This window comes from Stegodyphus dumicola, chromosome 10, assembly GCF_044657685.1.
Source record: "Stegodyphus dumicola isolate Sdum_Otavi_A_Nest chromosome 10, ASM4465768v1".
NCBI lineage: Eukaryota > Metazoa > Arthropoda > Arachnida > Araneae > Eresidae > Stegodyphus > Stegodyphus dumicola.
Window position 1 is genome coordinate 34,668,055 of NC_140777.1, and position 19,318 is coordinate 34,687,372.

Consider the following 19,318-nt stretch of genomic DNA (forward strand, 5'->3'; position numbering starts at 1 on the left):
TGTTGTTCTATTTTAAATTTCCACACTGAGTAATTTTCATCTGTTAACTTTTCTATACAAACTGATTCTTTTAGAATAGACATTATTATTTGTTACAATTATTCTTATAAACGTTGTAACTAGTATTTTCAACAAAGAATCTTACAACATTACAAAATTTCAATTTTATAATTTTTTTAAGAAGCATTTCCACAAGGCAATTACCCTACTCAGTCTCATAATCTACTGTTGGTTTGGGAATTAGCACTGAAGGCGTAATGAATAAGTTTCCTCTGCGCAGTTTTCATTCAAGAATCATAAGTCAAAAAAATTAACTACGAAATCTTTATTTAATAAAATAGGATAATTTTTCTTATCTTAAGCATAAGAAAAAGTAATAATCTTCACAGACATTAAAACACTGAATTATCGAAAAGGAGATAACTTACATACAAATATAAGTCATACATCTTCAAGCATACCTATTTAGGCAATAAGAAAAAAAACAGGAACATACTTTGACACCGTACCTGAAAAGAGAAAGTACTAACTGAATTAGACCTTTGGCTGTGATATAAGTAGCTAGGGTGAAAATCGAATACACTGCACGTCGCTAAGGTGAAAGTCAAATATACTGCATTACACGCGAACTTTACTTTCTCTCGCCAATATATGTCTTGCCGCACGTTCGTTTCGTATGCCTTTCGAGTTTCATTATGCAAAATACCTAAATTTATGCTAACAACTTTACATGTAACATAAAAACATCATGCCAGTAAACAAAGCTGCGTTGCTAATTCATGACTTCGAAATAAATCATTTTTCTTATTTACAATTAAAACTTCTAAAAAAATTCGTATAGTTTACAAAAAACTTAGGAGACTTTCAAAAATGTCAATATAGGATTGAGATACATATTAGAGGTTTTAAAAAATGCAGCTTAAGAAAAATCCTGAGAAAAAAAACTGAAGGATAATTGTAAAATAGATAAGCAGTTTTCATTTTGTTGGAATGTAAATAAATAAAAATATTTTCCAGTTTCCCAGTCTTAACTTTGAGAATGTCACAGTTTTTATTAGTTTAATGAAATTTCGAATTTGAAATATCAATGCAGTGAAACATTATGAAGCAAATACACAGCGGGAAACAAATGGTAACTCTTAAAAAGATATTCTTTTAGTGACAGCGATGATAAAGACATTTCCAATATGTCAAGCGAAATTTCATTACATTTTTAGCAGTTCTGTTGATGTCATTTCTCAAATTAAATCAGTTTTAAAATCTCATGATTATTTTGAATTTAATGGTCATTTAAAGAGCTAAATGTAACTATTAGTTTCAAAATGATAAATTTTACTTCGTGATGTATATCGATAAATATCGCAAACTTTCGTTTAAAAACAGGGAAAATGATGCTTTTAAACATGTGTTATTTCCTTTTTGAATAACTGATATATTCTAGCGACACAAATATAATTTTTTATTTTACTTTATATTTTAAATTATAGATTCATTAAAATTTATAAGATTTCATAGTAATTTGAAAATAAAAATATAAACATTGCATTAATTTACATTACAGTATGCTAAAAACATAATATTTAAAAGAATTTCCTTTTAACTAAATTTAGGCAGTTTTTATTTATGCAGCACATTTAGGGACATTTTAAAATTTTCTTCATAATGAGTTTTAATTTTAAATTTTCATAAGTTTATCATTCATAAGGATAATAAAACTGAGTACATTAAACGCTTGTAGTTTCCACGAAACAATGAGTGCCTTTTTAAGTACCAATATTGGTTGTCACTTGAATGATGATAATGTCATTAAAAAAGAATATAATGCAGTATATCGGTAATTTCATGATAAAATATTTTGGAACAGTGTTTTAATCTGCTTCCTGACAGGTTCTATTGATTTAAAGCATTTGAAGTAAAGCACAGTTTCATGCGAAACATCATTAATGTAATAAAAAGTTTTAAACTATAAGATTTTAACATTGCCTAATGTTTAAAACTTATGTTGAACTGAATTAAAAAAACTCCATTTTAGACAAAAAGCAAAGGAATTAACATTTCTTATTATTTTAATCCGATTAGCTTTAATCTGAATTATGAAGTATTTAATGCTTTTTAAACATTTTGATATTTTATTCACAGAAAGTTAATGGGATAGTGACTAAAATAAATTATTTTGGTTTTCATAACCTATTAACATTTATTTCTTCTATACATTGTCTTAAGATCAATGGATAGCTTATTTTTATACTACATTTTTCTATAGACATGAATAAAATATATCTAGTTACAGATTCGAATACTGAAAAAATGCTCTTATGAATGAACAGAAATGAAATATTGTCTTGACTATTATATTATTACTATTATTTTTGATTAACGATATTTAAACAAATGGATAAAGCAATTTGCATTAACATATTCGTGATTAATTATAAGTTGAATAAACATTTTAAAATTAATTCATTGTAACGTGTAATGATATATTCATGCGTGCATCTTGAAACTTCTTAAACAGTCAAAACCCTAATTCTTTTCTTACTTGTCGAGTTTCCTTGTTTGGTGACTTTATACACATGTATAATAACTAATCACAGTTATGCTAAAAATAAACGAATGAATTTGGAGCTCCGAATTTTCTTTATAAACATTGCAGTGAAACAGCTTCTGGTTTTCCAGTCAGCATTCCAGGTACATAACGAGAGTGAAGCTTTAATATCTCAAAATATTAGTAGATTGTGAAAGAAATTATGGAGTTAAAGTGTTTCATTTTTGGCCAATAATATATTTTTACTCGACCAAGTTCCACAAGCATGACCTCCATTTTTTTCATCTTTTAACATTTGGTGATCATTCATTCACTCACTTAGAGCTATACAAAGCAGGAACCCGACAGCAGGTTGTTGGAAAAAACAAGAGGTTATCATATCGTTCATGTAGTGCAGGCTTTTTAAAATATTGCTGCGTCTGTACGGGTTCGTTATGGATTGAATGAACACTGAACCGAATAAAATTTATTTTAAGAAACGAAACACTTTACCGTTCTGGAGGTTTCCGCAAAAGTAGTAAGTAATGCAGCTCTTCTCAATATGGCAGAGGGCAATCAGTATTTACCACTTTAAACTACTAATAGCGTTAATTACAATACAATACAAAGCGCATCTAAAGAACGAAGCACACACTGAGATTTCTCTGAAGTCTGTTCTGAACTGATGCTATAGCTGGTCTTAAATAGTTCGAAACGACGCCAAAAAATCTTTAGTATCTTCCATTTCTCGAAATGACTGAAAGGCATATAAGGTCAAAATTGCATACAAGTACAGTTAAATACAGGGAGCAATTACAGTTACATAAGGACCGGACAAAATTGTGGTCAAATGGCTGCTAAGTTTGAAATGTTTGGCAATTTATCACTAAATTTGGCGACAGAAATCAGTCGACAAAAACATCGCCAGCTTGGCTATATCTCCAGTTTAGAGAGATAAACTTATACCTCACAATGTTAAGTAGAATTTCTCCTGTAATCTTATTCTTTCGGTAAAGGTTTGCATTTCTTCAGACTTTTCATGTTACATTATAAAACATTCGTAGCAATACACATAAACACTCTGAAGTTCAAACAGTAAAAACCTTTAATCCTCTGACTGTGCAATTTGTGAACCGAAATTGCTCAACAATTGTGTACGTTTTTTTTTTTTGCATTCCTTAAATCTATATATATTGGAGAATTGAAATATGCATTATTTATTTCTAGAAAAGACTTTTTATATTGATTTTCATCATGAGAAACTAAGCTATAAGAAAAACCAATTTCAGATGTTATCACACGCACACACACAAAATTCTTTTAAACGAATTTCAATTGAATTACAGTTAATTTATACTTATTATATAATATAAAAAAACAGAATGTATAAAATTTAAGAAAATATAATGCACTGAAGAAAAAATACCTTAGGAATATAGTTTAGTGTGATAGAGTTCGAAACGGGGTTCAAGGCAAAGTCCAGCTTTACAATCTTTCCACCAGATTCGTGTTTCTGCCAAAATTTAGTGAACGTCTAACGGCATCCGTTGGTCAAAACCTAAATTAAACATCTAATGTTGTGTATAATTTATTTTACTGGTTAAACGGTGAGCGAAAATCTCGGGATGAGCAAATTTTGCTACATTTCAGTTGCCAAGGGAAATCGCGGGGTGAGCATCCAGAGGGATAACAGGTAAGTTACTTTTATTTTAGCCTTACGAAATTCTTACAAAAACTGAGAAAATGCTTTGAATTAAGTGTTATTTTACTCTAAATTGTCAAATACCTCATTAAATTTATGAATGTAAGTGGGAAAACATATATTTAACTTCTCACTATCTAATTGTAACTCACTATGTGTATATCTTCAGTTGTAAAATGTCAAGTGCGCTAATTATGATGTAATACAAGCATGAACGTAAAATATTACCACAAGGAAGATCGACAGCTCAGATCAATTGCGGCTGTTATACTGGTTATGTTGACGGTTTTAAATTGTGCATATTTATGTTAATTTTCAAGTTTTCATTTAGATTCGTGTACTTTTGCTCAACCAATTATGCCAAAATAAAAAAAAAACAAGTTGTTTACCTTCGTTCAAGATATTCTAAGGGAAACGTGTTAAAAATAAAGTTTACGAACGCCCATGCAATCATTTCATTCGCCAGAATTAGAATCGATTTCGTATACAATGATAGCATTAACTCAGTCAGTTGTTGGATTTAAATTTGTTGAGTCAGTTCAAAAATATTAAATTAGGTTGAAGATCGGATCTTAAAGAAAGACTTATACTAAGAGTCGAATTAAGTTCAAACGATTTTCAGGATTATTACTAAATTAAAAAGCGTTACCCTGCTAACATACTGACAAAAATTTTAAAAAGGTTAATTACCGTTACAAAATTTAAGCGAGATATATTTAGTTCCAGTAAAGAAGAACATATTCAGCATGCCTATTTGCTAATTTGCTGTAATCTTGCTACATCCACTTAATATATTGTATGATTTCAATATGATTTTGAAAAAATAAATGTTCTTCAGGATTTTTCTTTCCAAGTAGTTTATGATTAGAAATTCGAACGAAACTATAGCATTATATTCGCTTTTTGATCAAGCATGTTTCAATCACAAATCTATAAAAATACTTTTGCGTCACTTCCGTACGTTTATGTGTTCTTTACCCTCATATACCTTCTAATAATGATATTTTATTAGGCAAATAATAAATGTATACAGCCTGCTTTCATTCTCTTCTGATTCTATACCCACAGCTATAAAAGCTTAGTATATAATGTTTAATTAGTCATAAAGAAGACATGGCTTCAGAGTTGGTTTTCAACTTAAAATTTAAGATTTTCTTGCAGTGCTTTGCATTTTTTACACTGCATTCTTAATTTTACTACGATATTCTACATGAATTATGCATGCAGTGATATTCATATACAGTCATATTCTACATGCAGTGATATTTAAGGTAAAAATAATCGTATTTTTAACAGATCTACTCTGCTGTAAAACGAAACAGTAAAATAACGCAACATTCCATCATTTTTATTGGATATCACTAATGCTCGGAATGGTACAATGCTTTAACCTTTTCTTTTCAAAATTGGTCCATAAATATTTATATTGGTTTAAAATTTTAAAGTGTAAATAGTTAGATGTTGATAGCATAAAATCAAGTGTTCCTCGTAAATCTGAAAATACTTCTGAATTTTTGAAACAGTGGCTCCTAAATGTGTGTGTATGTGTGTGTATTTAATTATGGCAAAGCACACGAGGGCTATCTGCCTAAGGGGAGGGATGCCTTCGTGGAGGACTTTCTAAGGGAAACTGGCTCGTATACACGTTACACATGGGGAAAACCACGAAAACGCCCATGCAGCCAGCCCGTTCGCGGGATTCGAACCTCGGACCGAACTACCAGTGTTCAGCGACTTTACCGCTCGGCCGCTGGTGGGCCCCGGCTCCTAAATGAGAGAACTGAATATCTCTTCACGAAACATTTCATTATGCTTCATTAGGCATGAAATGCATTTAGAGTGAACATTTAGTATGTAATGAATATAGATACCATTTATACTGTTACAATTTTTTATAATAAATTTTATGCATTTTTAGGTTTTCCCTTATTTTGCATAACACATTATTTTAAGTTTGATCCCCTTCCTGAACTTCTTGACTACCCCTCACATTTCCTAGCCAGGATGTAAATTTAAAGTTAAGTGAAGTGAGTATTTAAACTAGTGAATCTTTGAGTTTATTCAGAGCATGTTTACGCTAGCCAGCGGAAGTTTCGTTGCTATCTCGCTGTTACGCTAGCCAGCGGAAGTTTCGTTGCTATCTCGCTGTTACGCTAGTACACCTCTGGGCCATTTCGGATAACTGTCACACCTGTTAGGGTTTGCCCAGTTAATCTAAGTTAGCCATACTTTAGCATGCTTGTTTAGCACTATTCTAATTAGTCTTTGAATTGATTTATATCCCACGCTTAAGTTTCACCGCAAGTTGACGGTGTTACTGTAAAGTACGAAAATCGTGCCTTTTTTGTTATTAGTTGGAATTAATAAAGGGTTATTTTGACCTTTCTTCTGTGCTGGTATTTTCATTCACGCCTGTGCGAGACTTCGCCAAGTTCATTTATTTATTTATTTACCATTAGATGAGCAGCTGCACCGCCTTAAAGACATTCAGCTTTTACGCTCAACTGATGGAATCATTTACCTGTGTTGTTATGTAAAATACAATAAAATTTTAGAATGTTGATAATTACATAATAAAAATAAAATATCAAGAAATAAATATATAAATAAGCAATAAATAATAAACATAAATAGATACAATAAATAAAAGTTAAAAATTTAGAATAAGATAAATACAATGTTGTTATATATGAAGTCAAATAAAGTATCAGAATTTTGAGAATTATATAATAAAAATTGAAGAAATTAAATATATAAAAACATAATACCTAAAGAAATGTGAAAGTAAATGAAACGTAAATAGATAAGTAAATACTTAAGAAGATCATTACAAATTTTGAAAATGAACAACATAATGTATCAGAATAGTAGAGGCTGAGAATGTAAGATATGTAAAGAGTAAAGTATTTCATTATGGAGAATGAAGAGCAGTAATTGAATAAAAGTTGATGAGAAATAGTATTTGAATGAATTAGGATGACCTGAATGAAAAGTTCGTGGAAATTCTTGATAGAGAGTCATTCTTGAGTAAAAGACTTGACTAAAGATCTTGAGTTGAGACTTTATTAATATATTAAGGAGATAGAGTTAGAAAATATCCTTAAATTCTTGATTGAGCTTGAGAGGTCTTGAAGATTTAAATAAAGATAGTCTTGAGTGAAAGCATTAAAATGAGGTAGTAGAAAGAATGGCTTATTAAGTAAGGTAAATGAACAAAGAATAATGATTTCAAGTTCCTTTAAGTTTATCGATGTTTGCGGAGATATAATTTATTATATTATGAAGATGATTTCTGAGAATATTACTTTTTAATAACTGTTGAAACCATAACTGAGCAGAAGTTAAATTGTATGCTTTAAGGTGATAATCTTTAGTAAGGTTGCAGTGAAAGAGATAATGATCTATAGTGCCTTCATTCCCACAGGTACAGAGATTTGTATGGTGAAGTCCGAATCTATGAAGGTATTCTGGAAATGAACCATGAGCTGTTAGGAAAAATGTAGTTGAACGGTTGGTAGATATTAATGATCTTGAAGGTTTTGATATGAAAGTAAAAGTTCTTCTGCCGGTAGTTGCTTCAGTCCAGGTTTGCTTCCATAAGTGCATTAATTATGTTTCTAATTTTGTTTTTAGTAATGATATTGGATATGGAATTGAGTAATTTGGAAGGGAAGAATTGTTTGCAGCCTCTTTTGCTAGTTCGTCTGCGAGCTCGTTACCACTATTACCGATGTGTGCTTTAATCCATTTGAAATGTGGTCTATTATTGTTTTGAAATTGAGAAAGTAGAAAATGGATTTCTTGTACAATAGGAGATCGACTGTGTCCAATTATAGCTTGAATACCAGATGCACTATCAGAGAGAATTAAGGATGGTAAAGAAAGTTCTTTTGCGAAGCATATGGCTTCTTTGATTGCAAAAAGTTCTGCTTGAAAAACTGAATTGTTATTGTTTAAACGAATATTCCAGTTTTTAATATTTGAATTTTTTCGGAATGCGCAATATGCACTACCAACGCCTGCTTCAGATTTCGAAGCATCAGTATATATGGTGAGTTCATATTTATTGAGTCAAAGGTTCCCAATAGGGATTTTGTGTAAAAATATGTAGGATGTAGCTGTAAGTTGTGTTTAAGATATTCAAAATCTGTGGGTTGAAATACATTATTATTCATTATGCTTTGAATTCTTAATTTTGATATTCTTACTTTATTTGCTTCTTTTATTAGAGATAAAGTAATTGAAGGGATGCCGGTTATTATTTGTAGCGCACTAGTTGGAGTAGTTCTATATGCTTTTGCTAGAGAGAGGAGGAAAGGTCTTTGGATTGAAAGTAAATGTTTTTGAGCCTGGGAATTCAAGGTTCAACCCCAGACGGAAGCTCCATATAGTAGTATTTTTTCAATAACTGTTATGTACCAAATTTTTTCTAATTTTGAGGATATATCCCAAGTGCTGGCTGATACAGATCGAAGAGAATTGTGAAGGGTTAAAGTTTTGTTTTTGAGATATTGAATATGGAAATGCCAGGATTGCCGAGTATCTAATACTATTCCCAGATATGTGATGCTCTTGTCAATTTTGATTTTTTCTTGAGAAATTTTGATTATTGGCTTTCTTAGGTTTTTTATGGAAGTACCTCTTTTTGGAATATATAGTGCTTTATATTTCGTAGTAGAAATTTTAAGATGAAATTTATCTGTCCAGTTGCGGAAGATATTTAAAGAAAAACTGGAGTTAATTTCTATTGATTTCCGGCTACTTGCGTTCACAATGAGAAGAAAATCATCTGCGTATGCTTGGATATGGGTATGATTAATATTGTCGTATAGTTTTAAAACTTCGTTTGCTATAAGATTCCAAAACGTAGGGCTTAAGCAAGATCCTTGAGGACAACCTTTTGTTAATTTATAATTTATTACAACGGAATATGAAGAATATTGTAGAGTTCTATTGCATAAGTAGTCTTTGATAATATGAAGGATATCCTGAGGGCATGATATTATTTCTAGAATTGTTATGATGTCTTTCCAGCGGATAGAATCGAAGGCTGCTTGAATATCTATCGAAATTATTATTGAATGGAGATTCTTTGATTCATTCATCTTTAAGACTTCTTGCATTTTTTGAAAAGCATGATCTATTGATTTATTTTGTGTGAATCCATACTGATTTTCATGCATGATTTTATTCTTATTTAGATGATATAAAAGTCTTGAAAGGATTAGTTTTTCAAGGAGTTTGCCCAACGTGGGAAGAAGGCATATTGGTCTATAAGATAGAGGGTTTGTGGCTGGTATATTTTTCTTGAGGAGCAAAACAACTTCTGCATTTTTTAAGATATTAGGAAATGTTAAGTTATACCAGCAGGCGTTAATGAATGATATAATAATTTGTTGATTATTATAAAAAATAAGTTTTAAGATGATGTTGTCGATACCATTGGGACCTGGTGCTTTCCTGTTACTTAGTCTTTTGATGATATGTTCCAATTCATCGATCTTTGGAGGGATGATAACTGTTGGTGGATTAGGACGACATGTAGAAGAACTGTTAGATGCTTCTGTATCTGTGGTATGATTCGATCTATATTCATCTTGTGGGAATAGTTTTGATAAAATTTCTAACGCAGCCTGGGAAGAGGAAATTGATTCAGAGAAGCTGTACATTGATAATGAAGGAGGAGTGAAAATTTTATTGTGCGCTATTATGAAGGCGAAGCCATAAATTTTGAAGGTAGAAGTGCAAAATGTTTTCCAACTAGTAATTTTTGATATTCTGATATTTCTTTTATAATGCGCTCTTGCTTTTTGAAAAGCTATTTTATAGTGAGTTTTTTCTGTATCTTCTATACAGGCTTTGTATCTTCTTCTGAGAGCTCTTACTTTTTTCTTTCTATTGCAAGATTTTGGTTCCACCATGGAGTACTTAATTTTTTGGTACCTGAGTATCGTTTATATGAGGCGTTGCAGATCTCTGTTATACTATTTATGAGGTATGAAACAGAGGAATTTACTTCCGCTTTTGAAGAGGCTATTTTTAAGGAATGAAGAATACTGGCAGAGTAATTTTGTAGATTAGCTATAAATTTATTGTGTCCGCCATAATGAGTTTTGAAGCGACGTAGTTATCATCATATTTCGGAATTTATTTTGTTATAACAGAACAAAATTTACACTTACAGACTTCTAAAGGACATCAATATATTTTTTCGCCGATAACGTTGATTAACAGGCCTTTCAGCAAGTGAGTTGCAGAACTATGACTTTGACTTAGAAGAAAGTATGCTTAGATTCTGCTGCAGGGAAAGATCTGAAGCTTTGACACTAAGGATATTTGCATTATCCATAATATTTCGTATTTACGAAAGTGTATTACGAAAAGTGTGAAACTGGAAATTAACAGTAACTATATGAATGAGTTGCCAGAAGGCAATAAAGTAACTCAACAAGAGAAGGCTGGACTAAATTCAGAAGCAGCAAAGAAAAATAATTTTGAAGGGACTGTTTTAGAAAAAAAAAAAAAAAAAAAGATGTTACTTCTTTGATCCACAAATATTGAGCAAATTAAGGTGCAGTGCTTCATGTAATTATATCACCTAGTAAACCAGTAGCATGCTACAGCAAAAGCAGTTCTAATGATAATGAGATGTGTCTGTTTAGAAACCTTTTAAAATGTTGAAGATAACAAACCACATTCTAAAACTTTTGAATGAAATGGTGGCCTATTGAGTCTCAAATAGTGTGGGGTTAAGAGACAAAGAAATGGTGAAAGATAATCTCTCAGAGGGACAGTTACTATGATGTATTTATTGCATGGAACTGTCCAAACAATACCATCTTTTATTTTTCTCTTCTTCATTACTCTTCACATATGCCGCCCATTTCCTTTACATGAGTATGGTATAAATAAAATAGAATAATTTACACTTTATCTGTTTTACATTGCCTTTGCGTTTTTGTCCTAGATTTAATAATTTCCGTTCGTGTTGCGTAATAAACTTAAACATTTTGTAGAGTTTAAATAAACGAATAATATATCTGTGTCCAGGAATGCATTAATTCATTAATTCTACAGGAAATACAGTTTCGATTAAAAACATTTTGGATGGCAAATGACCTTCTGGAACGAATTGCATTTATGAATCGACGTTAGATTTTACTACGCTGCTGAAAATACCATCTTGGTACGGAATTTTCAGAAGAGATGATAAATATATTTAGATAAGCTGTGTTGTTTAAAAAAAGAACTTTTTTTGGGGGGGGGATCAAAAGTCTAACAGTGCCATATAAGGTTTCCATCATATTAAAATAAATGTTGATTAATAATGCTGTCAATCTCTTATTGCTGTTTAAGAGCTATGGAGAGCATATATCAGCTATGCTCTCCTTTTCACATGATTTGACTGAGATTCATCAAAGATTTTTAAAGGTTTTTCTAGTCATCAAATAATTATGAGGAGTCCACTTAAGTCATAATGTCTTATGTTTAGTTAAAATAAGTCGTTAACGTCTGGTGACCAGTGTACTTGATATCATTCTGTTATTGTACTGGAAAATATACTTTTCTTGTTTACTTCCTCTCGTTGACAAGTTCGTTTCAGCTCTAATTGAAGTTTTTACGTGTAACTCCTTTGATGCACACCAACCATTATTGCTCTAAGAACATTAGAAAGATTAGCGAATTCTATGATATTAGAACAGATGTGCCGTGCGTCATATATGTTGCATTCAAAGTCAGCTAATGCCATGGTTTTGATAATCGATTACGATAATCGTGTAATAGATGTTTGCGACAGACATATTCAGGAAAATTTTAATGCCAACTAGTGATCAAAAGGATAACACCTCTGAGCGTTTATATACTTGAATGAATACTGATATACTGAATTGCCTTCGATTCTCGGAAAAAGGATTGGCTTTCTATCTTTTTTCAGTGAAAATGGAGCAATTTTCTTTAAAAATAGAAAAGCAGAAAGGCTTCACCTTCTTCGATACAATTAATTAAACAACATGAAAATTAATTGCGTCGGTGTGCTAAATAATAATGAGCAGTAGTCATAGACCTATTATGTAACTACTAGCGCTAGCACTATAGATGGTGATTTTGTGTTATGTCCCCCCAAACGCAAGGACAGCTGTATTTGATGCCAGATAAATTGAACCCCAAAGAATGCATTCATTATTTTATGTTGTTTATGATTTACCTTTATTCAACTATTCTCACATCAGGATAATCAAGAGTTATTGTATCGTGCCATCCTTTTCTTAGTCGTCTAATAGTCAAGTGATTTAAACAACAGTTTCTTGTGTCTAACTAAAAGGAATGATGTTGTGTTCAGCGAAGCTTTAATGAATTATTGCTTAGTGTTCGGTATGTACGAAGTTGCCGATGCTTCGTGATCTCTGTCATTGATGAAATCTTTTTGGCTTCCCTCTTGTCTTCGAGGAATATTTTTGCGCGCTGCACCTTCCTTGGCGCAGGCTTAATAGCCATTATTCCAGAAGGACCCAGAATGTTTCGGCTTTTGAAACGCTGGATAAACCGTATATCGAACCAAATGCACCACATTTAAAGTTATCTGAGTGCGGATTCGGCTAATATCAAAAGTTAAATACAAGAAACTTAATCAATTGTAATGTTAAATAAACGGAAAGAGTAGTTAGGAAACATATTGTTATGTGCATGATTATTGAAATTATTTATGTTTCCTACGAAAACTATCCAGTAGGGTAATATAATAATCAGTCTAATTTCAAAAATTGGGATAGGAATTATTTAATATTTTATCAGGAAGTATTTTGTTGACAAGATATAGAATAGATCACTGTGTGAATCTTTTGATTACTGAGCTGGTGAACTAACTAATAGATTAGCTTAACCATTGGCAAACTGCAGCCTCGCCATCGCAGACAGTGGTGCAAAATGTATCTGTTTACCTCAGAGTTGTATGATGAGCGCCAGAGTGAGATGTGATGTAGGCATTTGACAAAAGATTGAGGAAATCATAAAAATCGGGAGGAAAATTCGACGTAGGCAGCAGAAGACGCGAGGTCTAGTCTCTGAATCTAAAAATGCCAGAAAGTAGTACTTTCTACAAAAAGAAACATAAATATTTTCTGTCAAATGTAAATATATGTTTAATCTAGAAGTGCCAGCGCGTCCTCCATTCGGATGAATACTTTAAGATATATTAATTTCAATTGATTACGTGCATAAAAGTCAGAAAACTGTAGCTTATCAAGTGAAGATACATATGATATTCTTCCCAATTTCATGGCGTGAAACTTAAACTGAACTAGCATAATTTTAAAGCTACTTTCTTTAATTTAACATCAAGCCCTTTAATTATAGTTAAGCATACAAAGTTTCTTTGAGTTACTAATTCAGAAGTCAAACAACAAAAATCAGCGTTATAGTTTCAAAATTTTCACAGGACTAGTTTCGATGGTTTTACGGAACCACCATCCTCAACTGCAAAACCGCAAAAATCGTTGCGGTTTTGCAGCTGAGTATGGTGGTTCGGTAACAAAATATTATAATAAGTTAATTATTATAATAAGTTAATTATTATAATAAGTTAAAAATTATTATAATAAGTTAACAATTATTATAATAAGTTTAAAATTATTATAATAAGTTAAATATCAAAACTGCTAAAAACTTTTGGCGACCCCATGCTACAGATCCCGAGAACCCCTTGGACGTCGCGACCCAGAGTTTAAGAAACCCTGATTTAGCTGAATGTCGCTGCATTTGTTTGTTTCTTGTTTCTTCACTTGTTTCTTTCACTATTTGTTTCTTGTGTAAATAATCATATCGGTTAAAACATGCTATGTTAAAGCTCTATGCATGCAAAGAATTATGAAAATATGCTATATGTTAAGGTCGAATGTCATTTTATGTGCACCAGTGTTCTTTTTGAATTGTCATATTAAGAATTCCAATTAAAATCAATTATATTACCGCTAAATAAGAAATATTCGTAGAATGCTCATATTATATATATACGTGAAATATAAAAAATACGATGGCTTTGCTCTACGCGAACAGGTAACCTCTAATTAACTTTCCGCAATTTCAGGATTTTCTCCCTAGACCAGTACTTTCGAGAACATTCTGCCATGTTACGTAATCACTACTATAAATAAAAAGTTCACGCCATTTTTCATCAGATTGTTTTTCTCCATCTGCTGTTTAAAAACGTTACTGCTGCTCTTCCCGTCTGTCTTTCTTTCTTTGAATAGTATGACGCAATAAATTTAAAGTTAATCCTAAGTCTAAATTACTATCGCGTATGTAATCTTGAAGAATCTAAAAGAATAATGATTTGCCATTTGAATTGAATAAAGATGTGGAATCAAAACAGGTAACTTCTTCCGTGTCATCATTTCATGCCAAGTTTCATGTGAGTGCCCGACTGCCAATATATATATGTAATGTACCAGCTTTTGTCCAGATTAAATAGATTGGTAAAGAATCATAAATATAGTCGTAGCTTAAATTATTAGACGATAAGTTTAAAAAACAGGATGCATTTATTATTGGTCAGGAGAAATAGCAGTTACAAAATCAGATATCCGGAGTAAATAAAAAAAGAATTACTAATAACTTTTTGTATGAAGTTTACTGCATCATGATATTTAAGAAAAGCCCCCGATATTCTTTTGCGAGTCCTTTTATAGCCTCTGGAAAGGCGGAGCTTTCAAGAAATGATGTCAGCCTCGTCAGCCATTCCAGTTCGCTTTAAATATCTCCAAAACATTCTATAACTGTATGTGTAGCAAAGGCGGGAAAAAACTTGACAGCGGGCTTCTGGGGCGGAGGCCCTATCCCCATCTAAATGCTGTATTATTTTTCAAACATTGGCATATTTATAAGTGAATAAAGATGTAAGCAATTGTGATAGCAATTATATGTATGATAATTTTAGTCATATCAATCGTAGACAGCAATTCATGAGAAGTTCAGATGTGATGCTTCATGGTGGAGAGGCAGACGTCAAATGAAGGAGGAGTAGATACACTGGGAGGCTGGTAGAAGTGGGTTGAGTCTCTTTTTCGATTCGTCGAGGTTGTGACTTGAAGCTGGAAGAAAGCTGATTGGTGAAAGGAAGTGTGAGCATAACCCGTTGCAACAAATATTCGTTCAAAGTTATTAATATATTGAGGTATTATGCCCGATTTCACTTATAAACAGGATTTAGTTTTGAATTTACGAGGAAACATTAACATAAATTATATTTCACTCAAATGTTCAACAAAATAATACCTCTCTAATGAATTTATTCATTATTCTCCTTAATGTTGTTTTAGCCTGACTCAACGATATAAACATTAGAAAAATAAATTCAAATATAAATCGCTTTATTAAATGCAGTTTAAGACAATCTAATAAAATTCATTTTAATAATCGAAGTATAATTAATTAATAGTAACTTATATATCGCATAATAGATGGCAATATTTAATAGGGATATATACAGGGTGTTCTATCAAGGTCCAAACTCTATACAGCGAAATTCCTCACTTAGAATACATAAAAAATGCCCAAAATCTGTATTTGTACGACCTATAGATGAGATAAAGTCGAAAGAAAAGTATTACATCATAACCTTCACATCGCCTATGGTTCTAAACTGATGGAGCTCTGGCGCATTTCAACTCTTCTCTACGTGATTGGCTGGATAATGAAATATCCAGGCCTTGTATTCTCTCAACTTACGAGTTGTAAAGGACTCTTTCAGAACCATACTAATTTTCAAGGGACAGCCGAATAGGCGTGTGTGTGGGAAGCATATGAGTTAGCATTGAAAATTATTAAAGTGTCAACATTTAGAACACGGATCATGGCAATCAGTGAAAAAGACTAAATGCATAGTATTAAAACAGTGATTTTAACATGAGATATTTGTGCAATAAAAGTTTTTTTTTAAATGACAATTTATGTACTCAAGAAACTATTGATCTCTGAGGATCGGTCGAGATCTTTTTCCGATTGTTGTCATCATTAACATTTTATTGAAGCATAGGAATGCTTGGATTATTAATTCTTGGTATGTTTCTATAAAATCGTGAAGAGAGGCTTTGAGTAATTGTTTCCATAGTAAGGAGTTTTATCTTGTGAATTCTGGCTATGCTACGATACCAGGGACTTTTAATCTAATAGTAACATTTTGCAGTCTTGTCAATCTTATTAAAGTTGGTTTTACATAAATAATCCCAGAGAAAATATATTAATATGAAAGGAAAGTATTATAATAATTGACGACTTCTCAAAATGTTAGCTTTATTATTAGTTTTCGAACGTTAATGTGCAAGATCAAAATAGTTTACATTTAAAAATACATGTCATAAGCATGTACAACTTGTAACTCTAGTATTAATATACTAAGAAACTGCATTCCATTGATGTGAAACCGATGCCAATAAGATCACGCAAACAAGACACGAAACGAAACCTAACTGCGATCTGTAGATCCAGCGTTATATCGGACAAATTTATATCCGGACTAAAGTGTTTTAGGAATAAAGTGTTTTAGGACTAATGTGTTTTAGGATTATAGTGTTTTAGGGCGATATCAAGTCAAAATAACTGACTCTAATTACAGTTAGAATTTAGATAACAGGGAAATTAAAGTGAAGATGAACTATGTGGTATCCAAAATACGAGAATCAGAAGAATATGAATCGTAAGAATCTCGTAGAATCAGAAGGATATGAATGTAACAGACGCGCTAGAATCCATTTCGAAACCCCAAATGGTGCTTGGTGTCCAGGAGTAGAAATTTCCTATAATTTAGCTGAGTCATCCGTTATGCAGCTGACTGCGTGTGTATATTGAAGTATTTGATTATCTGGTTATGAATCGCAACCAGCTCAGCGATTAAAATAGTTGGCTTTCCAGAAGTGGAGGAAACTTCTCGCTTGGCATCGTTGCACGGAAATCTCGTTAATATGCCGTGGTATGTCAGCCGGGGATATTACACGCTGGGAGGAGGGAGGTGAGTACGCGTCGTGAGGGATGATGGGAATGGTTGTCGGCTTCCTTTGGTGTGGCTGAAACGAAATGGACTTAGGTGCCTACCTCCACTGAGTTGAAGAAGGAGGTAGTGGGAGTTCCGAGTTGAGAGAGAAGTCTGCTGGGAATGTTTAAACTGAGTTAATTTTAAGGAGCATCGGAGAGTAAAACGTAAAAGCTTCAGGCACTAAATGCAGAGTTACATCGACAGATAACAAAGATTCCATGCCATAAACTGGTGAAAACTGTGAAACTAAGATTAATGTATGCAGATACAGAAAATGTTTCGATTTTATAAAATTTTTAGTTATCTTCTGTTTTCCGTTATTTCGCATTTAGGTAGGAGCGGTAGGGACTTATCTTAGAACAGTTTAGATTGATTATTTTATCGGCACTGAAGTAATGAAAATTCTAGACAGCCTGAAGTACTGAGGAAAAAATTTCATATGTTGTGCTCATTTAATACGTGGATTAATTAAATACTTTAAATGCTATGTTATGCATTACACATCATAGATGAACTATAAGGAGAAACTAACGACTTATTACAATTATTATTACGCCCTAAGTAAATAGCACATTTGTTCCATTCGATTACGTTTTATTATTTGAACTATGGTATCGTTTCTTTCCTTTACTTTTACTAGAAAGCATTTGTGAAAAGTAACTAATTACAATCTTTTTTCTTATAACTGATAATAAGGCTCTGAGCGGTAAAATCGCAGAATACAGGTGATTCCGACCTGGGTTCGATTCCAAGCGAACGGCTGACTGCACCGGCATTTTCGTAGTTTTCCTCAATGTATAACGTATATACGAGTTAGTTGCTCGTAGAAAGTCCTCCACAAGGCATCCCTTTCCTTAGGCAGATAGCCTTAATGTGCTTTGCCATAAGCTACCAAAACAAACCTATAAATAATAATAAATTCGCTAAGTAGAAGCAGCAATTTTGTAAACTGTTTTAATTATTGATAGATATCAAAGTTTGATTGAAAAGTTTGCTTATTTACTCTGTTGCCCTGAAGAACAGTAATTGTTAGACTATATTAGAGTGTGGATAGACGAACGCGAAATGTTAGTACGTAGTTCGCAATGGTGTAATGATTTATATTTTCCCATTCTTTATATTTTCTTATTCTTTAATCTCAATAAAGGTTAATCAACATGAGATCCTCAAAATTAAGTTTACGAATAACGCTGCAATAAAACCTCATCCTCGTCATCCCATTAAACCAGTTTTTTAAAAACTTCTAAAGTTTGGTTAAAAAGTAACAATTACCAGGTTCGTTTTGTTTTTCTTTATTAGAGGAAAGAGTTTAAAAGATTCGAAATGTCACACACTTGGAAAAGAGAAGTATATTTCTGTACAATTTTCTAAATCTTCTGTCTTTCAAGCATTCTTTTGAAATATTTTTCTCCTTAATAGCTTTGCTTTGAAGAATAAATGCATTATTCTTTTAACAAATGCACCTATTCTTTTGTTCCAGTTTTAAAGTTGGGGGGAGAGAAATGAAAGAAGGAAAAACGAGTACAACATAAGCCATTGCATCAACACGACTTAGAATATTAAGTGCAATTGTTTGTGTATTTTGATTGTGTAGAAATTGAAGAATACATAAAGAATTAGAAATTGTACACAAGTAATGAAACTAATTTAAGATTTGATTTTTTTTCGGAGAAAAGGAAGAATTGAGAAGCACTGGATTTTTGTAATCGTTAAAGCAGCTGTATTTCGCATTATGCTTAATATTTTATTTGACTAAATTAAAGAAATTGCCCAAGGTGCGTACCTGATGCATGTAGAGAAATAATATTCGTATTTCGATAGGAGGCTGCATTCTCAAATTTTGTGTCAGTCATTTATGAAGATCTCCATTAAAATTTTTAAATTAATTTTTTGACTGAATGCTAGCGTCTGGTACATTATATTTTTAAGACCACATAGAAAGAAATCGTTAGTATTATTTTGATGAACTTGCTGGACAAGCTATTAGATTTCTTGCCAATAAACTCCGTGTTGGAACACTATCGAGTGCTTTAAAATTTATTGGACAACAGCAGAAAATCTAGAG

The 19,318-nt window shown here is 32.0% G+C and overlaps 1 long non-coding RNA gene across 2 annotated transcripts in view; it reads right to left on the reverse strand.

The window, feature by feature from the left end:
* Positions 1 to 14,745: 14,745 nt before the first annotated feature.
* The window catches only part of LOC118183775 (uncharacterized), a 66,007-nt gene continuing 61,434 nt past the window's right edge, over positions 14,746 to 19,318 (reverse strand). The window contains exon 3 of one of the 2 annotated variants that reach the window (XR_015043385.1): positions 14,746 to 15,313. This is a non-coding gene — a long non-coding RNA (uncharacterized LOC118183775). Of the gene's footprint in view, positions 15,325 to 19,318 lie in introns of both variants that reach the window. The other variant, XR_015043384.1, reaches the window with a different exon arrangement.